The sequence below is a fragment of the Anneissia japonica genome, unplaced genomic scaffold (assembly GCF_011630105.1).
Source record: "Anneissia japonica isolate Jap-2015-1 unplaced genomic scaffold, ASM1163010v1 scaffold6985_len198055_cov123, whole genome shotgun sequence".
NCBI lineage: Eukaryota > Metazoa > Echinodermata > Crinoidea > Comatulida > Comatulidae > Anneissia > Anneissia japonica.
The window spans coordinates 194,127-200,268 of record NW_022689033.1 but is presented as its reverse complement, the minus strand read 5'-3'; the positions used below and the strand labels follow the sequence as shown (position 1 = coordinate 200,268).

Sequence of the window (6,142 nt, the reverse complement as noted above, 5' to 3'; positions counted from 1 at the left end):
AGCTGCACTGCATACCAAACCGATCAGAAGTCGGATTAATATCCTAAGGATTAAGGGACGCTAGCATTCAACGCATCGGAAACGCGGTCCAAATGTCGGTAGATCCAGTGTGAATGCAGCTTAACTTTGGCCTATTACTTGCCACAAGCTCAATAATGGTAATGGTCTTCCAATTCTAGAGCGCACGATACTGTGCTATGTCTGAGCTCTATGCGTTATTTTACCCAGTGTCAAAGAAAAGGAAACGACATAAAACAAGAACATTAAAAGATTAGAATTGTGAAACAAGATATAATTAAATTCAGGGTTTAAAAAGGGCCGAATGAAATCATAATGCTTCTGTTTTCTTACATATTGCATTGTTTTTGTTTTTCGGGTGTTTTTTTTTTTATTTTCTTTATGGAAAATCTATGCTATTATAATTCGACACTCGTAATTTTGAAATGTTTATTAATGCAAAAGTTTAAGAACACAATGGCGAATTTTCGACCTATGCAGTTGAATTAGACGAGGTTAACTGGGTAAAGACTAATTGAAAAATATGATGAAGCTTGCACGTCCCCAACGAATTAAAAAAAAAGAATAGAATTAACTCATTTTAAACACGGTGTAACTATTACTTGTTGACTGGCACGTCGTGTTATTAGTGAGCTATGTTCCTGTCAAATTAATTTTAATATTCTTATCAATCCCTGAAGAAATTGGCGACGTACAGTGCAACAATGGGCGCAGATTCTTCTAGGATTTGGGTTGACAATAAATTTTCTCATCTTCGTAGCTACCTATGGGTTAATTTAATTCATTTGTATTACGGCTGTGTAGAAGTATTTTTCACTATATTTCGAAATATGCTTTACTGAGTCAGAAGCAGTCTCGAGACCTTTAAAAATGTTTTGGGACCCAAAATTGGGTCGCAAAACCTAGTTTTAGTTTTAGTTATCTATAGTACATAGTCTAAGCATGAAAAGCTTGAGCAATGGCAAGAACAAATTCTAATCAGGAAAGAGATTAATAAACATGAATAGATAAATACTTTGTCATTTATACCTTCTCGGAAATACAGTCTGATGAATTATTCAAGAAAACCACATCCAGTAAAATTGATTTTATAAACATCTGATTTGAAGTTCAATGACTGACGTGGGCTATCTAAAAAAAAAAAATATATTTTGTACAATATATAACAATAATTATTATTAATAAAAAAACACTTTATATCGATGGAACACGCACATACATAGTGCATTCACATAAAAAATCAGATGAAACAGATGAAATTCTCACAGTAAATTACAAAAAGAAATGAAATATATTTAGGTAAACTACAATAGGGCCAAAACAACAAATTAGTTATCGAATTTGCAATTGTAGATTTTTCAAATTCTTCCTATTTATTCCATGATCAAAAAACACAAAAATTTAATCTGTTTAAATTTAAAAAGTATTAGGTAAAATTTACAAGAACTGTCAAAACTCAGTAAAGCATTACTATAGAGAAAAAATAAATCTCCCCAACAACATACAAATAAACAACAATAAAACAACCAACAATAAACAACAGCAACCGCTCACTCGTCCGCGCATTCCTCCACGCTTAAATTACGGTGGCAAGTTATTACATTAGGGTTTTTTTTGAAGAGCTAATAACAAAAAAATATTATTTAGAATGTTTAATTAATACAAAATCAAAATATTTTTAAAATTGAAAAAAATAAAATTTCTTAAAATTGGAAAAAATTATAACTGAATATCAAGATGCAATTCAAACTCACAACATAAGTTCATTAGAACACATCCTTAAAAACCGACCGAACCATCCATGCAACGTGCACTATTAGTGGTAATGGCAGTAATGTACAGTCCTTGCTCAAACCCCTATTTTGTTTTGTAAGTGTGTGGGCAACCCTGAGGTCCAACTTAAAAAAAGAGTGATGAACGTTCGTTCAAAACTGGCGATGCTAGACGCTTTTGAAGTTTTGCGTTGGTAACAAGAACAGCAGTGATGCTCTGGGGTCAGTGCCTTGTGTGGATCCAAAAATATGTGATATTGTTCAAAGCAATTTCATTTGACAAAACACTGTTGTATGCCCATATACAGTCATGATGTGCCCATATATAGTCATGATGTGCCCATATATAGTCATGATGTGGCCATATATAGTCATGATGTGCCCATATAGTCATGATGTGCCCATATGAGATACAAATTTGCTGATTTAGTTACTTTTTTACCAAAAATTATAGTAAAATATTTTGTATTGATTACCAGCAAAATTTATAAGCCTTTGCCAAGAATATGTGAGCTATCGTGACAAAATGAGTCTTGTGGTACAATAATTGAAAGCAATTAGTATTGATATACCACAAAACCACGAGTAGAAGCCCAATGGGCTTAATCTTGAGAAGAAGCCCATCTCAAATTGAAGCCTCCTCTTTAGTTTGCAAAAGTAGCCTCGAAAAGAAACCCATCTCGAAAGAAGCCCAGGGCTTCAAATTGAGGTTTGACGGTATTTAGATCAAATAAATAAACTTAAAAACTTAAATATCTGAGCTCTGTTAAAGAACTGTAGTTTAATATTAAATTGGGTTCTATTATAAATATGAAAATATTAACTTAAACATAATAAATGCTATAATTCTCTAGATAGAGAATGATGAGCCACGCTTTTAACAAAGTATGTAAAAAGTTTCGTAAAAATTAGGAAAAAAAAGAAGAAATTATTGACCTAAAACATTTACTTTACTGTCATATTGAAAGGTGATGGTGGACAGGCTTGGCCTGGATAGGATGGAGGTGTTGTCACTCGTTGAGTATTGATGTTGTGTTGGGGAGCTTGGTGTAAACAACTTTGCTCATACGATGAACAGGCATCATTCAAGGAGTACATTGATGAAGCAGGAGATGGAACTAAATGACAATCTGAAAAATAATCATCAAATTTGTATACATGATACTGTAATATTTATTGTAATATAATTTACAGTATAATTATGATACAATCATCCTTCAAAAAGTTGTGGTCAATATAATTTATAATTACTGTATAGTAAAACATAGTTGAGTATTCTACTTGATGCTTATATGTTTTAAACAAACATTAAACTTCTGATCAAAAAAGTTAGTCAATGAATTTTTATTGGTGTCCATGGTCAAATCAGCATAATGTTTGTAAACACAACAGTTTTAGTGAAAGTGTTGCAATATGCATAATGCATAGTGGAATGCAAGGTCAAAACCCGGATGGATGAACTTATTTGGGGTAAACACCAAGGATAACCCACAAAGTCTGAAGACCTATTCCAGTGGGGTCCTTCTAATGGTGATTGGGAAGTACACTGGAAGACAACCCCTACTACTTTCTGAAAGTGAGCACATGGGCCATAAAATGCACACAGGGTATTAGTACACTGTGAAGAACTAGATGCCATATTTTGAATTTTATTGTTACAATATTAACTGAAAAGGACAAGTGAACACGGCCACATGTCTTTTTGAAATAATCAACTGTTAAACCATTAATGAGGCTGACTATGGCATAAAGAACATTAAATTAGCTTTTAGAAAGTATATTTTTTAACGTCAGTCAATAATAATACAGATAGGAAAGGCTGAGAATAATGTAATGATGAAGTAGAGTTTATAGCAGCCAATCACATTAATCTACTTAGGCAACACAGGATCAATTTCCAGATACTGGTCTCAACAAATTGGTATTTAATTGGAGAGGGCATTAAAGGGAAAGGCCGTGTATTACACTAACTTTCATTTCCTTAAGCATTGAGTTTTACAATTAAACAATACATTATTGTACATTAACACAAAAAAAAAATACAAATTTGTCAGTATAACACAGGCAGTATGTCTAGAAAAAAAAATTTTCACTTATAGCAACATGTTCTAGTCATGGACGAGCTGAATTAATGTTTCTAATTTTCTGCTGCTTTCTGTGAAAATAAGACAATTCAACACATTTTTATACTACTGTAGGTATACAATATACTGTACTATGTTGCTAAACCAATTTTTGATTACATTACTATTTCAAAATTTCTATCTGTGCAATTTATAAAGACTAAATGACATTTACCTTTAAGTAACAGACTTTGATGGCTGATGGCGCCCTTGTAAACATTACTTCCAACCCGGTGTGTGACTAAGAATCCCTAGAATATTGTAGTCCTGTGTGGTAACATATTTTTCATAAATTGGAAAAAGTCCAGCAACGAGCGACGCGAATGACTCGGGAGATTCGATTCAACAGCTAGGGATCACATCTACGCATTTTAAATATTCCAACCCTACATTTTAGAATGACGTTCCGCAAACTATGGTCTGTCTGGAAATTGAAAAAAATAACAAAGAGACGTTTTATCATGTAGAAAATAGGTTTTAATAAAGCCGCTCCATTGTTACAGCGAACGCGTCACTTGCACACGCTGCTAAAGTGCAGATGATGCGTGTTATTTGAGTGATAAGCGGTTTTTGTGTCTATGCCCCCTCGGGAGCCTTTATCTGTACATTAATTCCTGATAGTTCTAGAATGCAACATTATTTTCTATAAATAAATATACTGTAAATATACCTTTTTTAAGCATTAAATACATGTCAAGCGTAGATCCAGAGTTTACCCTGGCTTTCGCACAGATAGGTTCCCATATTGGGAGAGTCATGAGAAGAGAGCTTAGCTTGTTTTGTCGCTGGAAGATAAATTTTAGATATTCGAAAAGGTTTTGTTTTCTAGATGATGATTTGAATTACACTTCGTGCATTATGAGATGTCATACACTCTGAATTCGTAGTTTTTCCCTACTTTGCTATGGACAATTAATAATTATGATGATGAAGAAGATGATGATGATGATGAGGAAGCTGTGCAAGATAAATTAACAGGCCCTTTTATGTGAAGTGTCAAGCGAGACCCGTAGCCTAAGTTACGGTTGGGAATTTGGAGACATTATCGTCGTCGTCCAATGTTCAATGCACACAGTCAGACAATTATAGATGATTTATGATATCTGTTTTGTATAGAAAGTAAAATCTGAAACCCATAAAATATCAGTTCAGGCATTCATTTATCTGTCTGTGGAAAATATAACATATGAATCATACAAAATAAAAAGAATTCAAATAAAATTTAAAATATGTAAAAAATATCTATACTAAATCAAAATGGAATATTCACTGCCTGTTGGATCCCAGTTTTAGTACTGCAGGGGTTCTGAAGGCTTTACAGTATAACCAATCCCAGTATTTCTGATAGATTGCTGATTAAAATGTAAAATTTAAGATTTTATATTTAGTACATTCTCAAATGTTAAGTAAATCTCATATATCCCAAAATTATGTTACATTCATGCACCGAAGTGGAAAGTTTAAATTAATAATTTTGATATGTTTCATGTTGAATGATTTTTAATGATATTATTACAGTCTAATATGTCCACAACATGAAAGTCCTATCCTTTAAACTTCTAACCTACTATACTTAGCGTATTTCAATATACATATATATTGCTTAAATCAAGGAAGTCCACTCATTAAATTAGTATATATAGTATAGAGAATTTTGTCTGTCAATCTCAGATATCCAAATTTTAGGAAATTACGTTTTATGAATGCACCGAAATGACAACTTTAACCTAATAACTTTGATATGTATATGTTTTATGTTGTTTGTTGAATGGACTTCTTTAATAATAATGTTACAGTCTAATATGACCTCAACAAAAGGAAGTCCACTCTGCAAATGTTTAGCATAATACTGTACAGAGAATTTTGATTGTTTATCAATATCATCATGTTAGATCCAAATCACGTTTTATGCAAGCACCGATGAGGAGAGATTAACCATAATAATTTTGATATGTACATGTTTTATGTTATGTGTTGATTGGTCTTAGTTAATAATATTACAGTTTAATGGCTTAATGTAATAATATTACAGTTTAATGGTTTACAATAATATTACAGTTTAATGGCCCCGGAACCCTGAACTCCCGACTTGGGGCCCTTGGTGGCCCCCTAGCCCCAATCATCAGGGCTCGTGCTTCGCTCGCAATCGGACCATTTCACTTCTCGTGGCTACGGCCCTGCTATGACGTGTGTGGCTGAACCGTGTTTGGTTGAGGTTGAATCATGGTA

General features: G+C 33.0%; 1 long non-coding RNA gene across 1 annotated transcript; it reads right to left on the bottom strand.

Annotated features, from left to right (window-relative positions):
• Positions 1-1,384: 1,384 nt before the first annotated feature.
• Positions 1,385-3,383, bottom strand: LOC117124455. Its single transcript, XR_004447975.1, has 2 exons — positions 3,283-3,383; positions 1,385-2,920 (listed from the first exon to the last, which is right to left on the bottom strand). It is a non-coding gene; the product is annotated as an uncharacterized LOC117124455 (long non-coding RNA).
• Positions 3,384-6,142: the final 2,759 nt, after the last annotated feature.